We start from the raw sequence: 21,775 nt of genomic DNA on the forward strand, positions 1-21,775 counted from the left end.
CCACTTTCGGAATGCCATCTGGTGTGAAAATTAAGACTTCTGAAAACCATGCTATGAAAAAAATAAAATAATCCAATTTAATAATGAATTTGAAGGCACAGGAAAGCTTTCCTTTCCTTCCAAAATGGTTTTTAAACTGTCACAATTATGTTTTTTCCTTTTCACTCCTTTCTTAGGATTGCAATATTTCTTCTCCCTATTGGTATTTGTTTCTGTTAAAGTCTAAAGGCTGAACACATCATTTGGATATAATAAAGGAAATAGGCAGTTTTTGTTGAACTGAAAAAAATACTGATCACCTGCTGTATCTGGAAAAAATACTAGCGGGTGCAATTAATTTTTTAAGAAAATTGTGGAGCAGAACAAAACTAAAAATTACAGTAAAAAATCAAATACTTTTGCTAAGCATCAAAATAATGGAAATCAAGACTAAAATTTCTTCCTAAATGAAAGCTGTAGATACCTCTTCCTCTCACAGAAAGGAATTGTAATTTTCCTGATTCATACAACCATGACTCCTAGGGTATTTCTATATAAAACGCTGGATTTCCTCCAATATTTTAACATGCTGCCCCTACCACTAAACACATTTTCTTAAACCACTTTAAATCATGAATTCTGATTAATTACTATTGCTTTTCAGAAGCAGGACCTTGCTTTAGAAGAGAAACCACTATGCTATGTGCTGTAAAAGCATGAAAAGAGATGGCCTGCTTCTTCTGTAGAACAGTAATACCCAAAAGTCAAATATTTGTAGACAAGAAAAAGTAAAGCATTAAAGGTTTTTGCACAGAGATACCACAGAGAATTACACATACACAGGAAGAACAAGATCCAAACAAACCTACAAACTGACACTTGGATGGAGGACTAGAAATATAAGTAATAGCAGCTACTTTGAGATGAAGTAGTAATGCTAGCATTAAAGTAGGTGCATTTTTAGGCTTATTTCTTCAATGCATACACACTAAAAAAAAAAAAGGAAAAAAAGAACATACAGCCACATCTATTATGAACATGACTCAGAGTTCACTCAGCTCTTACAACCAGGACAACAGGGTCATCCTAATTCACCAGCACAGCCTGATATGGCAATAAATACCAACTTTGCAAATATCTAAGAACTCATTTCAGCTGACAGGGAATAAAAGAAAAAAATTCAAGGCACATAGTCTACATTGGCCAGACAGAGTATACAGATTTTATTAAAACTGACAAGTTTTTGAATTTCCCTGTATTCTCTTTTGTTTCACATTTAGAATTTTCCTTCCAACAATTTGTGTTGCCCCTACCTTCAAAAACATTCAAAGACATGAATCTTAGGTAGACATCTGATTCTGTAATTTTTAAACTATTAAAAACCAATAGATTTACATTTATGAATTTCAAAAAAAATTCAGTATTCCTTATTTTTGGCTTAATCAATGCTTTTTGTGCTTCAGTTGAACTATATTGACAAAGAGAAACGTCTGGAGCAGAGTTATAAAAACAATTTTCCCTCCTTATTTAGCAGCTGTTAGACTGACTTTACAATACTGAGTCCAGGTTTGGGTCCTCCAGTACCACAAAAATGTTGGTAAACTAAAGGAAGTTCATTGGGGTGTCACCAAGGCAGTTAAGGTTATGAAGTACCTGCCCTTAAGAGGGGAAGTTGAGGCAACTTGGCCTCTTTCATCAAGACTGGAGAACAGGCAATCCTTCCTTCAGAAGGACCCCAAAACAGGTCCTTAATAACTATAAAGTTATAAAGAAGATTACCTTAAGCTCTTTCCAGTGATTGATGGTGGGAGGACATCATTGAAACAAGAGGTTCTAATTAGACTTAAGGAAAAACCTTTTCCTCAGGAGGACTCTCTTGCACTAGAATATGTTGCAGAAAAGCTGCACAGTAAGATAAAGCCATCAGCAATATTGTATGCCTGCATAGCTGACCCCACCTGAAAAAAGAATTTGGACCAGAGATCTTCTGATACCCCTCCCAAACTGAATTACTCTATAAATTGGGTTCAGAGTTTTCTTAACTTATTGTATTTAATTTTGTTCTTGCATGGATTTAGTTTTTTGTGCCATCATCCCCACTTTTTCTAAAGGAAATTCAGTGTAGTGCAGCAGTCTTTCTTGCCATGTTCTGATAAAAGCTCTCCCTCCTCTACAGGGCAAAGGTTTTTCTCACAGTATCTATACAAATGTGATTTGTGAAAGTGAAACTGATTATTACTAGGAACTCAGGCTATCAATCTTCCTTTTTTTAGCTGTGCAAATATAATGTTGAAAGTCATCCAGGAATAATTTTTAATGTTTTGACATCTCCTGGTTTTCAGATTATTGCAGTGAAGAAGGACTTATATATCAACATAAAGGCATTTAATCAGATGACAAAGATAAAATTCATTGTAGACAAGTGCAAGGTGAATCCTTGAGACTAAGCTACTTTTAGGGCAACAGATTATAAAATAAATTGTAACTTTTTTGATACCAAACCTGGTTGTCAGTGTCAATGAAGTATTTTTTTTAATGTGGAAATACAGTATAAAGAAACATTGGCATAGCAGGTATTAGACAAAATAGAATATGCCAAACTGTATGCTATTGTCCAAACGTAAAGTTTTATTTTGGCAAATTTGGCATACATACACAATACTACAAAAAGTAAAAAGCCTTAAGAGAATCCAGAAACAAGTTTCAACAACCTACAGCTACAATAGCATAATAAAAAGGAATAAAAATCATCAGAACTAGAAGTCAAACAAGTTTTCTAATTAGCATTAGAATTAGTAAATAAAATGGCTTTCAAAAAAAAATTATACGCATTAAAAATTATACGCAAACAGTAAAATAATAATTATCTTGCTGGAAAAAGACATTTTAAAAGTTTATTATATTAGTTATATCAGATACTATAAAAAGAATATTTACCCCTAGGCACAAAAGAAATCTTTAATTTTACAGATTTTATGATGCAATATAGAAGTGTTTCTGTATTTTCTTTCAGTATTTAGATTAAAAAATTAAAATTTTTAAGGGAAGTTTACTTTGAAATTATATTTTCTAGATTATCTCAAGCACCTTTTGTAGAGTAATTACCAGGAAAGATGAGATCATTAAAAAAAATGCAATGCCTATTAAAATGATTCTAGGAAAGACTGCAAGATTACTCAGTAAAAACTTTGAGGGAATTTTGTCAGATTTGAATGGAATCTGCACTGTAGTAATAACAAGGTAAGAATCATGCAAGATATACTAAAACATGAAACACTTCTGACTACAGACTCTCATAGTATGTAGTAGTAACACAGATTAGAAGACAAAGCTGCTCCACAATGCAGATATATGAAGAATATGTCATACAGTTCTGAACATATATGTTCTAAATTATTTCCTAAAATTTGAAGATTCAATGATGTAATGGTAAATACTATCTCCTTTCTAAAAATGTTGGTAATTTTTCTAAAAAATGTTTCTAAAAATGTCCTTTCCAAAAGCTTTTTTGGAAACAAAACTGCTACAGAATAAGAAGAAAAGCCCTTGCATGGAAGAATTAATGAATTAAAGAGGGAAAAGCTAAATGATCCATTCTCGCAACAGAGAGAGATCGAGTATAGTGTTATATGCATATGGAGTCAAAAATCTAGAAAATGGAAGCAGACATCAGTGCTGAAGATTCAGTCAATTTGATGATGGTTGTTAAGCAATGAAGAAATATGTCATAGTGAAGAACCACAGAAGAGTCTCAGAATGAAGCGACTGTGTAAAATAATAGCAAATGTCATTCAATGTACACAAGTGTGATGTACAAATGAGAGAAAGCAATTCTAATTTCACACAGAAAATTAATGGATTCAGAACTGCCCATTATTTCACCCATTCAAGTGTGAAATTCTGGACTATGCTCTAAGAAAAAGTTGACTCAGTTTTAACAGCCAAAGAGAAAATCAAACGTTAAGAATTTCTAAGAAAGGAATTTAAACCAGAAAAGGGTGTGAGATGACATATGACAACACAAATGTGTGTTTTTATATGGCGACTGTCTTCAATGTGGTCCCTCCCTTTGCCTCAAGATGAAGCATTACAACTGGAAAAGATTCAGAAGACACAGTTAAAGCCATAGGCTGGCTTCTATCACAGGGACTAATGTAAGTTTACACTTCTCAAATCTGGAAATTACTTGCGCTAAATGTCAAATATATGCAAAATCATAAAGACAGAGGAAACAGACTGATTCATGCATTCTTTAATACAGGAAGTTTAGTGGAGAAAAGTTGAAAAATGCATTAAAAGGGATGGTGGCTCTTCTGCAAGTGCTCATTACTAAGTAGTAGAGCTTCAGTCCCCTTTGTATACTTTCAAAGTATACTTTGTTTATTTCACTTTTTCACGATTGGACTTGCAATGGGCATATTTCTGAAGGGGAAAAAAAGAACTCATATTGATGCTGAGGACTTTAATCAGAGATTTCAGCAGAGCACAATCTGTTTATGTATTCACTTTTACTGCCACATATGCAATAAATACAGATATTCAAGATCAACACATGGTATGGTTCTTCCTGAATACTGAGCTTTCTTCCTTATGGAAAGTGGAAATCATTATCCAGCCTGAGTAAGCCATTATTGAAATACAATTTTTATTTTACACATTGTCAGACCTCGTGTTAAAAACATAACTCAACACATGAAGTGTAATTTAAGGGCTAATTATTCCGAACATCAGATTTCATTAATCAGAACAAGGTCATTGCAAAATTGATCAGGACAGACATTATGTCTTCTAAGTCATTACACAAGAAGATAGAATTGAGGAATCAAGATACATCTCTGTAACAGATGACAGAGAACGTAAAGTATGGATGCAGAGAATCTGAGTGCCATTCCACTTACACAAGTCAGACAGATTCTCTCTTTCCAATTGGCTAGCCAGAACTTTTTAAGCTACCCTGAGTTTGAAGGAAGTTCTACCTATGTGAGTGCATTTTAAAGTATACAAAAGTTTAATACATCAAGAAAACAAAATAGGATACAATTGTCAGTGAAACAATGAGAATTTTAAAAAGTTGATGTTATGTGAGCAGACAGGCAAACTACACTTGCACAAAATGATTACACAAAACATATTATGCTGTAACTGCTTGAAGTTAACTAAAAAACAAACCTGTAAAAAGGTTTTTAGATGTATTAAATGTCCAGCTTAATGACTACAAAGGTAAACATGTGAATGGAAAAGCAAGGATCTTGAAAAGAGTTACAGTAAATATATGCTCATATGAAACCCATAAATGACAGTAATTTATACATAAGAATTAGTTTTTAAATATTTATATCAAGTACACTGCTTTTGAAAGAAAATCTGAATGTTATAACAAAGTCTGCACAAAGTTGTATAAATGCACTGCTTACAACAACACTTAAAATATTCTATTCTATTTACAGCTACTAATTTATCGAAGTACAGAAAAAGAAAGAAAAGAAAATCAAGTAAAGTACACCCAAAAACAACATTTCCATTTTACAAGTGACAGAATTTTATAAAATTTTGCATGGAAATGCCCATTCCTGGTGGAATTCCTATTTAAAACAAATACTTGGGATAATAGACAATATTTCACTAAAAGTTAGTAGATTCTTTATTTTCTATATCTAACAGTTTATGAACCCTTTTTTATCAGATTCTGCCGTCTATACAAAATACACCCATCCAGTGTTACATAATGATAAAAACATTCGTCTGGTTTATATTAACAATTGTTTACCTTTGTCATCAGGCAGTTTATTTTAGATTTATTTGCTGAAAACAATGAACATTATGTAGCCAACAGCTTCAAAAGCGTTTTCCTGTAGTTAACTTTCTTATCTACAGATTAATTTTTTCCTTCTCACACACTCCCCCCCATGTTTCTTGGTTCATTCTTTATGGTCCTGATGCATTGATTAATTTAGCTACAATATAGAACCTATAAACTCCATAATCTAAACATGTTCACTTCTGTTAAAAGTCTGACAAAACCAACACTTGGATGGGATTTTTACAGAATAAATACAATTCCATATAACTGTTTTAATTTTTTATGCAGCATTGGATGCCACGATCAAGTAAATAAAATTATTATAAACTATTCTGTTACTTCACTAATAGCTACTGTAAAAATCTCAGTTCACTAATATTTGGGTGAAACATTAGTGATTAGATTTTAATTCTAAATCTGTTTACATAACCAATTTTGTAGCTATCAGAAATAGAAATGAAGCTAACTTCAAAAATGGCAATCATTTAAAATACCATAATTAAAAGTAATTAAATAAGGTTTTACCTAATTAAATAATAATAAGATACTAGGAGGCTTTATCAATAGAAAATATTTACAATTTTTACATATAAAAGCATTTCACAAACTATGGAATTGTTCTTGACCAATTGACATCTTAATTTTCCATTTTAAGTCTTAATGCCTGCTTGAACTATAGTCACAGTGAGACTTCCCAGTGGAGTAAAAGCTTCATGTCCACATAGCAAGTATGATTTCTGTGTTCTGGATCTTTAGCAAGTTATTTAATAAATAGAATTCTTGTTGTCTCTTATTTCAGTCGGTCCTGAAGTAACAGCAAGCTGAGAAACCATCCTAGCCTGGTCCTCCTGAAGAGACTTGCACAATAAATATCAACAAATTAAGCCTTATTGAAAGCCTTATCAAAGAAATATTGTTCAGAGTATAATTAGTTTAAAAATAAATACCTTTTATAATTAATTGATAACTTGTGTATGAGCACAAATTTGGCAAGGAATTTTTCTTTTTTTGAATGATTGAGTCTTTAAAATCATACTTGGCTTTCAGGAATGACAGGTAGAAAGCCAACTTCAAAAAACAGAGCCTCTATTGAAACCTGATGAAGTAATTTCACAATGTCACCTGTCAGCATAGTGCTCCCATAGTACTTCAAATATTATGAAGTGGGATGAACAAAGGCATTAGAAAGGAAGAGCTCTTTCAGTTAAACCACAATGATTGTCAGTTAAACACATATGATTAACATCCCACACTGCATCATACCAGATAGACTGTTAGAAAAGTTCTTAAGATACTAAGATATTATCTAAAAGTAGTATTCTAAAGACAGAATGTTTCTACTAAGACATTTCCATGTGTACCTTCCTCTAATTTCAAGAAAAGTGCTAACTGGTATCAACGAGCAACAAGTTCACAGAGCAGACACATTTTATTTAACTCCTATTGAAAACATCTGTCCCCTAATGTCCAGGCCTCTTTCTCCTAATGAAAAAAAGAAAAAAAATTTAAAAAAGGAATTTTAAAAAGTACCTCTTTGTAAGTAAAAGAGGTTAATTTTTAATTTCAGAATGCATAAATTTCTGAATTATAGGGTTTATTTTTTACATAATTTTTAAACAGACCTAAGTTAAAGTTACTTGATCTCACATTTAGAATAGATGGCTCTATTCTTTCATTGCAATCTACTATAATGTGATACACACAGGACAGTATATTTTTAAATGCAACCTACAATTTAGTTCAATACATATACATATTCATTAAGTCTGATCAATCTAATCAAAGATGTCCTTGAAGGTATTCTCAAGGAATACATTAAATCAGCATAAAATAACTATTATAAGCCACACAGCAGAAGGAAAAAGAGGTTACTATATATTGAAACACTTCAACAATATGAAAACTCAAAGTTTCTACATTTCTATAAACTATTCTACATATCATGACCTTGCAAACTAAACTGTAATGTATGAAAATGCATAACAGAAACTGTATGTACATACCTGATATTCAGATACAGATTCATTTCTGCACTAAGCCTGAAGTATTTTACTAACAAAGGTAGAAAATGCCTTCATAGTTATGACTAATACATTAAATAAATTAAAACCAAAACATCTGAATGTGAGAATTTTCATCTATTATAGAGAAGAAGATTAGGTATTTGATGTTATGTGCTGACCAGGTATTTTCATAATTAAAGTACATGGCAGTTATTAATGCACAAAATTCAAAGTCCACATAGCACAGCTTTCAGAAGAGTAACATACTTCTTCTACGTCATCAGCAGCACCTTATAAAAGTAATAAAATACATTGTGTGCTTCCCGTACTCTAAAACATTCTATTATACAAGCACAATATAACAATATTTAATTTACATACATCAAGGAATTCTTATTAAATCTTCTACACAATTAGAGTAACAGGAAAAAACTCTGCAAATGGTAAAGTATCTTTTGTATCAATAATATTATCCTTGAATTTTACTGGTGAATTTAAGAACTTTATTCTAGCTTAATGTTGATTTTATAAATAGCTGCTGATATTCATATCAAGATTCTTTCCTCTTCCCTCTTACTTTCCTCACCACTGAACATCGTGGCAGCAGATACTAATGGAAACATGTTGACCTATGCTCTAGAAGAAAAAGAGATGGAAGAAAGTGTTTAAAGCAGTAAGAGAAAAGTATCAGCGTTTAAAGTAAAAGTGAACACATATACATAATGACAGAAACTATTCATATATTTCAATTCCCTTTTGTTCTTATGTTTTTGTAATTACACCTTAAAAATTAGGAAAGGGAAAATGGCATTAACTCATAATCTATAAGGTACAGCATACGTCCAGCTATAATCTTTGGCATTTATAACTTGACAATCAAGACAGATTCTATTAAAAGAACTGGAAAGGAATACAAAAGCTCAAATGTTTCTAAGAAGGCTTTCTTCATGCAAGGGATCACACATGATTTGGGGAAATTATAATTATTAACAAAAGGTGTGAGTTCAACATGGTAAAATTCCTTCTAAGAAAAGGAATTCAAGTGTAGAAAACTGATGAGCAGGGACAACATTTTGCATTTGAAAAGATATAGAGTTAGAAAGCAATTAAATTTAAGTGGTGTGATCTGAGAAAGTTTCTAGACGAATGACTATGAAAGTGGCTTTTTGAAGAAATGAAAGGTAAGGACCTAGATAAGACTTTGGTAACCTGCAAAGAAGAACAAGCATTTGAAGATTTTTATAAACAAAGAGCAAAGTTTAGATGCATGCAATCTGAAATGTCATAGATTGGCTATGCAATTTGACAGACAAATTATAGTCTTGAAAAGAAAGGGTATGTTGTCCACAGTAACCAAAAATGAGTAAGAAGGAAGGGTCTGTGAAGAGAGCTGGGATCAGTTTTCAAATTACTTATTCAAAATCTAAGTAAAGTATCTATAGGATAACCACAGTCAAGACAAGATGTTCTAGGAATCACAGACAGGAACACTAGATATGTGCATTATCGCGAGAAACAAAAAAATACACTCCTGACCAAATCTGTGTGTAAGATCATGTATATCAATGAAGAATATTAGGAGCAAATCTCTGGCACACAGATTAAAGTGAGATGATGGCAAGCAACCTACCAAATAATGAGATATATGAAGACAAAGTCACAAATGGACGACAGTTTCTTGTAGTTGATCACGACTACAGAGCCGTACTCAGTAATTGAAATGAGTGTGAAAAAGTTGTGTACATATGTAGTTCAGGGAGAACAGATAAAGGAAGCAAAATAGTAGAGTCATACAATTTTAACAAGAGGAAATCACTAACTAATAGAACAAAATCTGGAATGAATGAGTTTCAAAGAAAAGGAAGACACAACTAACTCATATTGGTATATAGCATATACCCAACTGAGTATATGGGATTACTTTGTACAAAATGCATTAAAAATGCAGAAAAAATACAGGCTTATTCTTGCCAAACACAAAATACTCTATTTCTGGGGATTACAGATAGGGGGAAAAAATGCACTGATATCTTCCATCTGACATTGCATTTATGATTTGACAGAGAGTTCAGCAAAAGTTTATAAAGCTGGCCACAGCTCTTCTTGCTCCTCATAATTAATGAATCATCTACAAATGCTAACTACCTAAAAAAACCCCCAAACCAGGAGTATAAAACAGTTCCCTAATTAAAAGATAATCTTTTTGTTACATATATATTTTTTCTAAATATATGATGAGAATCTAATCTTAATAATTTTTTCACACTTCGGATAGTTTTACAGAATGACATTGCTATTATATCTGAAAATATGAATTTTGTTAGTGTCAGTTCTGACCTTTGTCAAAGCCCATAAAAATAAAATTTGAAAAAAATTTTTGGGCTCTTTGACATTATAGAGAAAAAAGGAAAGTACTTTCCTTCAAGTTACAGTGTTTGAAAAGCAGTCATAAATTGGAGAAAGGTAGCAAACTCAAGCAAAGGAAAATCAAAATTTTAAAATCCTGTTACATATAATAATTATATATATAATTTAAGTAAATAGCCAATTGCCTTTTTTTCTGTCCTTTTCTTGTTCCGGTGGTTTTTCTTTTTTGGTTTTTTGTTTCTTTGTTTTGGGCTTTTTGGTTTTGATTTTTTTTTTTTTTTTGCAAGGGCACTGATTTTTCCCCCTTCTAATGTGCTGCCTATATTATTGTCAGAAATAATCATTAGAGTGGAAGCAGCTGAGACTTATTTTTATTTGTTGAATCCCACGTCAGCCAGTGAAATGTAGCATTATAAAATAGCAGGCCTAAAAAGTAACAATAATTTTATTAACAAACCCATACGCCTTCATATAAAGCAATATGGTAAAATATATAGTACTAAACTATCACTATCAGATGTGCACTAACACTCATGAAAGCCTATTTAATCTGCTAAATGTATTTTAATGTGGTTACTGATATGAACAAAAGTGGCATAAAAAATGAAAAAATTAGACTGCAAACTGTGAAAAACAGAAGAGGATGATGTAATATTAGAAGTAATTTCTCACAAGAATCCTGTGCTGAATTAGAGCAACTTTCCAGCGATATGGCATTTCCTTCCTGTGCCACTCCACACTCCCTGAAAATATATAAAACGGAATGGGTTTTACAGTACATGGAGTCACGTTAATGTCAGTTACTCTCTAGGCTTTATGATTCCTTAAGGACATACCACAAAAAAAAAAAAATCTTATTCCACAAATGAATTTAGATTTTTGTACTGCAGACAAACCTGATGCTGGTAAGACACGGTCAACAAATGCACTGGAAGAACTGTCTGCAGCACACCCTGCACTGAAACACTTTTTGAAAACACCACACTTTTAAGAATCACACTAAAACCAGATTTTTTTATTTTTTTTTAAATTCAATAAGACTCAAAAAGCTCCAAAACCTGATTTTAGAGCAACCAAACTTACATGTTTATGTAACAAAATTTTCGCCTGGTTTAAAACAATTGGATGCCATTGACTTCAGAAACCTATTTTTCTAGTGAAACACTATGAAAACACTAGAACTGCATTCCACAGACAGTGTTTCAGGAAGCAACCTGCAAACAACTCCGAAGTAAAGAATAGGTTCTCCTTACTCTTACCTAAAGAGCAAAAAAACTGCAAATGTATCCACAGAACACCTAAGAATAGTTGGCAGAAATTTGAAAAATGTATCTAAGGTCCAAATTCAACATTTTAGTATTTTTTTGTACCAATTTGGACTACAGAGACTTTAAGTATCAGTACCTTTACAGGATGGGAATTACAGCTGCCTGACGCACTCTCCTTCCCAGCAGTATCAGCCAAAGCTCACATTTCCAGTCTGTGATATCTGGTAAAAAATTGAATGGAATGCCATGTCACTGCTCTGCAGATTTCTGAAACTGTAGTATCTGCTTTTTTTTTTGCCTATGTAATGACTGTAAGATGTCATATGCTGGCTTTTCTTTAACAAGCATATCTGATTTGAAATAGTTTCCTCATTTCTAAAAGAGCTAAGGTTTTTAGGACTGTGTGGACAAATACACTTTGCAGCTCATTTTGAAAACTAGTGAATACCAGAAAAACTCTAGTGCTGTGTTCAGTTCTTAGGAAAAAAATGCCACCTTTGTTTTTAATATCCTCGCTAGAGATAAATGAACACTTCTTTAATGTCCAATGTATTCTTAATTTAGATAAATGCCAAAGATGCCAAAGGCATCTGATTTTGTTCATCTTAATAATTGTTCATCTACTAAAATAAAGTGATATAGAAGATTTATACCAAAGGAAATTAGGAAAAATTAAAACAGAGCAGCCATGGGAGGACTTCAAGGTAAAATTCAATTTCACAGTAGAAGATGATCCTTTAATAGCAGAAGTCCTACAATATATCCTTGACAAATTTAGGAAATAGAAATTAGAATAACTTTTAGATTTCTACCTGTGATCTTGATTCTTATGTAAGCATTAAACACTACACATAACCTAAAGAATATTTATAATATAAAGCTCATAGAGCTTTAACTATGTGCTTTGGAACCTTTGATTTGGTTCAAGTGCTTTTTGATTTTAGTTTAGTTTTGTAATATATAGGCACAGAAAAATAAAGTGGTTGTTCAAAATACTTGTAATACAATTTTGCAGAAAAGTAAAATACAAAAAAAAGTTTTATTGTTTCAAAGTTTTTTGGTTAATGAAGAAAAGCACTCCATACATGTCGATTACTACATGAACATCCGAATCTTTAAGGTGAAAAATTTAAGAGCTATAGTGTTACAATAGGAATTTTCTTCTCAGTACTAGTTACATTCTAACTAGACTTACAAATGAAAGCACAGACTGCATTTAAGAGTCTAAACAAATCCAAATAGTCTGAGGATTAAAAAGCAGCGAATAATGTTTTTCAAAAGTGGATCACAAATATTTTACACATATATTTGTGCATATATTTTGATTCTGTAAATCTTCTTTTCAAATACGCAATCAGTAACTTCATTAGACGCTTCTTCAAATTTCAAAACCTTGCAAGAGATGGAAACTGTCCAGCCATTAAGTCAAAAAAATAATTAAAAGCAAGACAAACTGAGCCAGTCATGAGACAAGGAAAATATTCAGAAAAATCATAATTTTTATATCAAGAAAACAGATAAAATTCTGTGACTGTACTTATTTTTTAGCAAAGCATATAGGTAAAATGGAAACATATAGATAACTGTATTTCAAGGAATGGATCAAATTCTAATGCTGGAAATTTCTTCCAGGAGCAGCTTTTGGACAAGAAAGGTGTTGACAAGAAAAAGACCTTCTCAAAGTAGAGAATAACATGCACATTTTCATTTTAGGTATGATGATACATACATGGTAATTTAGGTTAGGTATGAGTGGATATATAATATATGCATTTAAGGTATACAGTAACAGCTCAGTATCACGCCCAGTGCCTTCTCTATATTCCGTTAAAAAAAAATTGCTAAGATCACAAGTTCCGTAACTTTCCTCACCCTTTACATTAGTTCTTCTGTAAACACACACATGAAAATATCTAGTAGTCTAGATTAATGCCAAAATGCTCATATCTAGACTTCCTCTCTAGAAATTTCAGAATATATTCTAAAATGCAGGTGAAGCTAATGAAGATGGATGTCTGTGGCACACTATCCAGTGTCAAGTATTTCACTAAATGAATGAAATTGATGTATTATATCAGAAATGGTTACTCATTATAGAAATAATACAAGTACTTTTAGGAAAACATAAAAATATTTTAACTGGTTTCAGATCCAATTTAATGGAGTAGTTTGGATTAATTTATTGAGAAGAGAGTCAGGAAAGATAAGTAAGTATCTGGGGTTGTGCCATTTTTCTCACATATTTTCTTCAACATTGATGTGGATATAAATTTAAGATGAAAGTATCAAGGAATGCAAATCTTTCAGTGCATGAAAATACGCATTTTAACACACAAGCACCACTGTACTACAGCTACTTCATTTGACAAAGAGGAATTAAAACATTTAAGTACTTATTTATTTATTCCAAATACAATTAATGTGACCTAGCAGACAACAGGGAAAATATCTCTGTAGAGAAATTTCACCTGTTGCTCCAATGAACAAGCTAGAATGCCATAAAAATAACACATTTATATGTTCTATGGTAATAATACAATTATTTTCAGCTTCTTCCCTGAAATTTCTCTCTTCTACCCGTAACTACAAAAAGAAATTCCTTCCACATGTTGTAAGGTTATATGTCCATTCCATCATTTTACATAAGGTTGATGGCCTTATTTTTTATTAGAATGAATTTTATGCATTAAAAAATTAAAATTAATCTATTCCTTTTATCTTATAAAGGATACATAGAAAAAAGATAAATATAATCAAAATTATTATATTACCTAGTAATTTTGGTATATTTCTGCATTTCCCACTGTTATACAATGGAGTGAATGTGCTTTTATGATTATGCACACTGTTTTTATAGTATATTTCACAGTATGAAATAATACTTCATAATATATCACAGCACACATCAAATGTAAAAATATTTAAAATAGGTGATCTGATTCAATTTCTATATACTAAGCATGGTTTTGCAGAAATGAACATATCTCTATTTTTTAAACTGGCATGAGACACTTTGACATAGATGACTGTTCACCTCTTTGGAAATATTTATCTAAAACTGAGAGAAAAACCTGAGGAGTAGAAGAGATACGCAGTCTATAGCTCCTTTTATTATTTCACTACTTAAATTTTCATTTTAAGAAAGAATTCAGAGTTGGCTGTACTCTAGTATATGGTATTTCAGTGTAAAGGGGAGCAACAGGTTTTCAAACACTAAAAAAAAAGATTTTTGAATAAAAAAACAACAGCAATCCATCCTAAATGGATTAGGCCACCTTCACAGGTTCACACTTAAAGAAGTCCTTCTAGGAAGGGTCACTATCTGCAATGAGGATTTAAACAATATGTTGTTTAATTCTAAAATTCACTCTAAGAATCTGGTCCACCTAGAAAAATTAACATCAGAAAGGGGATGTGAACATGCACTGTTCATTTCTTAAGAACATACACTGAACATGAAGAACAGAAGGAAGAATCAGATCAAGAATTAGAAGAAAGCAGCACGATGCTGTGTAACTGCTATTTTGTTAGCACTGTGTTAAATGATCATTCTCAAAATCATAATCCCAGGTTAACTAACCTATCAAAACACAACTGACAGTCTATACTTTGGTATTCCTGAAGTCATGTTTTACTTGAATTCCTGAACACCAACATTGCATTAATGACTTCACATCCAAAGCATTCTTCCTGAAAGTGAGTTTGATTAACTGAAATTAAGTAAATAATAGAACGTGAATATTCAAAGTCATGCAGTTCAAGTGCATTCACCTAATTTTTTAAAAGGAAGTACAGTTCAAGAAGTACAAAAAACAAGTGCATTTCAAGCATTTTCTAACCATGCTTATTTTTTTCCTGTTTGGTTTGTACTTCAGTAATAAAGAAGAAGAGTTGTGCACTATTTCCTGTTTCTCAACTAATAAAACTGAAACAGAATACAACAATTTATAGAAGATACAGTCCACATACATTACAAATTATTTAGTCTGACAGCTCTTACACATGTAAATAGAAAAAAGAGAGAAAAACTATTGTAAAGTTATTTGCAGCACTTAATTTCTCCACAACCAAAATGTAAGTGAATAGAAAATGCTTCACTTTGTGAATAGCCAATGAACATTCCAACAATACAAGTTTTGGATTCAAAATTTTGCACAGAAATTCCTACTTTTGTATATATATATATATATATATATATATACACATAAACACACGTATGCATGCAATTTCATATGCTCTTGGAAAGGCAGTACAGTAAACCTTTCAAACTAAATTGCCTTAGAAAATTAACTTTCATTACAAAATTAAATCAACTGTATTGTACAAATAACTAAAACTAAATTAGACTATTTAGTTATCTTTAGTCAAAAGCAGAAACTTGTATAGTAGAAGGGAATCTTCAAACACCTGCTGTCTTTTGAAAGCAAAAAGTTACATGAAAAACAACAAAACAACTAACTTATTCTTCCAGAATACAAGATGCATTACTAGCATGCTTAATTACAATATACTTTGAAAAAAAGCCTATGACTTGACAATAATTTATTTAAAAGGCAGTTTTATTTTACCACCCCATATAGAAAGGGATTCTAATTAGGACGAGGCACAATGCAGAACTAGATTTATAATAGTATTGCAGAAATATGTTTCTAAATATATATTCATAGCAATTTTCCTTTTACTATTACACTGCATGGCAGTTCTCTGCATTGAGTTGGAAATACTAGTGATTATATATTTTTGCATTTTTTATCACTAGACTGTATATTGAAAATCTGGGAGAAAGCAAACACTAACACCCTTATTCTCCTCCACAAAAATACATTCTAAACACTGGCAAATGAGACATTCAGTTGGAGCCTTAAACTAAACGTAAAGTTGCTTTTTTGTTCTACTACAACATGCTAGTCATATAACAGTGGCTTTTCACAATAAGAAGGGATTATATTTCAGTTCAGAAAACTATTCCAATAACAAAATCAAGACTCAATGTGCATCCGTAATGTAGCTATCATGTGCTTACACAAGAGACAACTTTGCAATATTTAATACCTCTATTCATTGCTAGACCACAAAGCTTTCATCTCCTGCTTTGGCACAGAACAAGACTACACTCAGTAATATACTTCAGAGAGAGAAAGTATATGTAAGTATGCCCAGTGCAGAACAAAGTCAGAGAATAAATCTGAGTCAAACTGAAGCAGGTGCAGCTATAAAGTAAATAGAGAAGCTTCCCACTATAAAGTTGTTGCCTAGCCCCAAATCCAGTCTGAGATACAAATTATCAGGGTGGTAAGAGTAAGAACTCTAAAGCCTCATAAGGAAATCCTTGTTTAAGTCAGGGCTTGGTAACACAGTCCTCCTCTGCTGCACCAACAATATAGAAACTGCCCATCAAAGTACATGTAAAATACTTCACCCCTATTAAATTCACAACTAAGATTAAAAGATATCTATAAAAATTTAACAAATGAGAGCTAGAACTCCACCCTAAACTTAGCATATCACTACACAGGACAACAAGATTTAGGAAACGAATAACTTTTTAGAAGTACAAACACATGGCCATAAAAAAAACCATTGCTGTATAATGTAAGGATTCAGAAATCATTTGTTGGTTTTGTTGTTCTGGGGTTTTTCTGGTTGTTGTTTTCTTTGGTTTGATTTGGTTTCTAAGTGATAGTTAATGGCTATCTATATACTGTTAAAAAGGTAAGAAATTGTCTGCAATTCACATTACACTAACCCTGGGAGCCATCCTCCTTGGATGCTGTGGAGAGCCTCTTATTTAGTTAGTTTTTGATTGGAGGGTGCTGTTTAAAAGTGACATGATAAGCAGAAGACTATTTGACTTTCTTGTCTGAAGTTTCAAAGACATCCAACTCAGATATCTGAAAATTATGTAACTTCAAGTGTGGCAACTTACATTCAATTTAGCTTACTGGTAGAGAATTTTAAAGAATTTTAAAAAATTTACTTGACCAAAAGCTGAATATATGGGCTTTTCATAAAGTTGATAAGCATTTAGACAACTTCAACTATCTCAAGTTCAACAGTACTATAAGTGAAAAATTTCTACACAGGAGATGATGCCAAGAATATGATAGAAACATGGTGAGCTAATATCCATTTTTATCACACTTCAAAAATCTAATTTGTAAGAAAGCATAGTAAGACAGGAAAGCATGAAAAATGAAATTATTACTAATGCTTGTAAATCTCTAAAAGGGTAAGAAGCCAAAAATTTAGGTAATCTAGAATTATTTTTTAAACATTTTTATGGCAACATTTTTGTTTAGATATATTGGTAATTAATTTTGATTTGTTATATCTTCCAAAGGTAATGAAAAGCATTTTAAAAAACACTGTTTTCTCATCAAATAGGAAGATACCATATTGCTCAGTGCATGTTACCCCACTCAAACTGACTGCTGGATTTTTATTTTTTTTCAACATCTTGCAATAAGCAAAATACACATTAAAAAAATAACCCAACACATTTTAAACTGAACCCACTGCATGAGATACTAGAACTAAAAGCATATAAACACTGCTAATCTAAGATAACCGCATGCTGCTCTTTTATCAAAATTTAAACTGTGGCAGCTTCAGCTTCTAATGGCTTTATTTTACTTACCATAGGTTACCTTTGATTTTGTTTATTTCTTTATTTGATAACTACACTGCACATCCATCACAATATAGCTGAAAGCTTTGAGAGTTCTTGATCTTCTATTATTTCTATTAGTCACAAAAACTAAGCCAAATTCTGTTCTTTAAAACTAAGTTCAATATTCTACTACATTGTAAATTTGCATCATCAGTCTATCATTAGTAGGTAAAACTGATCATGTTGGAGTTCAAGCTGAAGTAGCTCATTCTTCAAACGCTGTGAAGATTTAACTATCATATATTATTAAATGTTATCTAAAATCTTTCTTGCAACTCAAACCTACTTTTACCTTGATTGGTGTATGTGGCATTTAAATAACTTTCCAATTATAATAATTTGGTACCCATGTACAACATCCAACTGCTTGTTATTGACTTGAACAGTCATGGCAAAGCTTAAGTACCAAACCACCAATTGGTTATTTGAGACTGAATGCTCACACAACCCAGAAGATGTCATTACTGTCTAGATTCAAGGGCATTGTCAATGTAGAATGGGAAAATTTAGAATACCTTTAACCATTAGCAATACTTGTCAAGAAAAGCATGGAGATTTTTACATCTCTAGGTTACAAAGAGTGAGTAATTGCAAAGAATGAATCAGAGATGGGCTGCTAAGTGTATCAGCCAATGATTATATGCAAGATAATTATCTTTCCACGGAGGTTATTAAAGAAAACTAGAGTTGGTCATTAAATACTGTATTACAACCATCTGAAGGACAACCTTGTCAATATTATTTAACTCTGGAAATAAAACCTAAGCATTTTGAATGAGCCTTTTCATTTATAAGCAGCAAGAATTGCTGAATTTAAATTTAAAAAAATTAGTATCTCAGAAAAAAAATATACCTGTAAAACAGATTTTGTTTTGCAGCACTGAACTAATTTTTAGAGTCAAGAACAAAAACTATAATTTATTACACAGGATTTTGAAGACCCAGGTATTGTACTAATTGTCATACTCCCAGTGTACAAAAGTGCTTATAGAAGTCCCCACAGAAGTGCTTCAAAACAACCTTTTTCAAGTGCTAGAGAGAGATCATTGAAAGTGGCATTTTGTTTAACATAACTTTTTTTTTTACACAGCTTGAAATCATGACAAACCATCTCTTCCTACGACAGGTAAAATAAGCAACATATAAATACTTGGAAACAGGAAAACATACTGCTTGAGCTTTTATCATCCTACTGATAGTACAATAGGAAAAAATATTCATATGAAATTATGTTAGAAATATTTCTTCTTTAGACTAAAGACATGGGGGGTTTAATTGCACTGTGAAAGTTTGTCTAATAATGGTTACTATGTGGCTATCCAGTGAACCACACACTCAGCATTTCACACTGCGAAATATAAACACTGTCATTCTTCCAAAACAAGAAAATAGAAGAATTTCATTTTCTTGAGATGATGAAGCTTCACTAGAGAAAAGACATCCTCTGTTCTATACAAGGAGTCACCAGTTTTAACAAATTAAATGCAAACTTTGCGCAAGTGACGCAGGCATGGACACCCTACTTAAAGGACAAGAACATTGGCACGTGGGAAGATTTAAAAACAAATATAAAATTCTCAAAGCTCCTGCTTGCACCTCTGAAGTCACACCACACACTAACATAGAGCATTTCACACACTTAAACCCATCATACTTGTTACTGCAATTTACTAAATCTAGGTACCAATAGATTCTTTTCACTAGGAAATGCCTTTTCACTAGGCATTTATCCTGACGTCACAGCTCTCTAACCTGACTTCACACCATATAAAGAGCCAAACTGAAGGCCATCGGCTTGGTATCCAACCCTATTGAAATGGTTTTAAGCTGTACATCTCTCCAGTAGTACCTTTCTCCCCCCAAGTGTCAAGCATTCAACCCAGTGTGGCAGACAAAATAAAGCCTCCTGAAAAAAATTCCCACTCAATTCACTATTCCTAACTACACATTACAGACTAAAAGCTAAAATAAACCAGTCTTGACTTGTGTAGACATATTTGGATTAAAAGACGTGCAGCAAAGCTTAGTTTTATTTGCTTGTTTGGTTTTTTTTCCTTTCAGGAGTTAAGTAAATGGTCCACAATAATTCAACAGAGAAGAGCAGTAAGTCCTGAAAGCAGTTAAGATAGTAACAAACAAAAAGCAAAAGGCAAAAGTCACAATATTTTAGTATTTAAAAACCTAAGATAGCTAATTTTAAAACAAATACTCCTATATTACTTCCTTAGTCATTCCTGAAGAAGAAGGTATTTAGGCTATTTTTGATACCTTCAAGTGATAATTCCAATCTTGTTTTTATATGGGATTAAATGACTGCAGCAAGATCCAGGACAACAGTAACAACTACTGGGAAAAAAGTATTCTAGATTGTACAAGAGAACTTACAGGGAATGGATCAAGTACAAGTTTAATGGTTTATCCCAGATAAACCTAGATAAAATTTTAAAATTAAGAGACAGAAATCCAATTTATTTATTTATTGGACTACCCATTCCATATTATATTAAAACAAGCTTGTTTCAACTCATATCTTCATTTCTGTAAATATCAGAGCCAGTCAGTGAAGTAATTCAGTTCAAAATATGTGATTATTTAAACATCTAAGTCAAATATTTTCCCTGAAAGGCGAAAGGTGGAAAGATAAAATGGAGTGATATACCTAGATAAAAATGCTAAGATTGAATTTTTCAAGGAATTTTCCAAAAATGAGAAATACGAAATAAGGCCATTAGTATTAAAATACATTCTAACATGACTTGACTGCACTAGCTAATCACAGAGCTTCCAAACAGAGACCATTAACATATTGCTATCAAATCAAAATTAATTCTCAGAAATTATCACTGGCCAAGGCAAAGTGAAGTATACCTTCAACACACCAAAGATTTAATAGACAAAAGCACCATGAGTCAGCCAAAGAAGGCAAGACCTGTTACAACCCCTGTCACCACTCCAGAATCTGCACAGAAAATACAGATTGCTTCAGAAGGACAGACAGACAAGGGGCAGTGTGTGGGGAGAGAATGGAAAAGAGGGCTACTCTACAAAATCATCAGTACTGTATCTTCCTCTTCCTGCAAAGGTATCAGAAATTATCTTGAACAGGTCTTCTATAGCTGTCCTGATCAATAGCAGTTCTACTGTCAGAGCGACCCTGGCCATAGGAAGATTTCATCACTGCCTTTATGCTTTGATTTTCTACGTTTTCCTTCAGCCATATATAAAACAGAAGCATCTAATCAAGAATATGGAAATAATAAAATATTCATATTGCTAGAACAACTTTTGTATTTAATTCTTTTAATTCCTCTAAAGGAAACAAATTATTTCCCTCTTTTAAGCTGTGTCATAGTTTCTGAAAATCTCCAGTGGGATTCCATAGAAAGTTTCTTCAAATAGCTTTGCACCTATAGTCCATTCAATTTATAAATAAGCATACAGCACCTTCCCCTGAGGATTAAAACTTTTAACCTAATTTTTGAAATGATATGATACTATGCAGACAATAAGAGTGGTTTAGACCATTTAATTGCTAGACTGGACTGGGTACAATTTATTCTGTAGAATACTGTTCAGACTATAGTTTTGATACATGATTTAACTAAAATTACTTTTACAAAATACCATGACTTGTCCTGTATCATCTTGGTTTAGTAAATTGCCAAGTAAAATTATCAATTATCTTGAA

General features: G+C 32.1%; 1 protein-coding gene across 6 annotated transcripts in view; it reads right to left on the reverse strand.

Moving 5' to 3' along the window:
- NOVA1 (NOVA alternative splicing regulator 1) overlaps positions 1-21,775 on the reverse strand; it is a 139,571-nt gene that overhangs the window by 73,357 nt on the left and 44,439 nt on the right. For 2 of the 6 annotated variants that reach the window (XM_038138172.1, XM_038138171.1), the window contains 2 exons: positions 11,554-11,638; positions 10,822-10,892 (listed from right to left, as the gene is read on the reverse strand). The exons of 3 other annotated variants lie outside the window; for them this stretch is intronic. The gene's annotated coding sequence lies outside the window, so the exon portion shown is untranslated. The remainder of the gene's footprint in view (positions 1-10,821; positions 10,893-11,553; positions 11,639-21,775) is intronic. One more of the 6 variants, XM_038138175.1, reaches the window with a different exon arrangement.

This window comes from Motacilla alba, chromosome 5, assembly GCF_015832195.1.
Source record: "Motacilla alba alba isolate MOTALB_02 chromosome 5, Motacilla_alba_V1.0_pri, whole genome shotgun sequence".
Classification (NCBI taxonomy): Eukaryota; Metazoa; Chordata; class Aves; order Passeriformes; family Motacillidae; genus Motacilla; species Motacilla alba.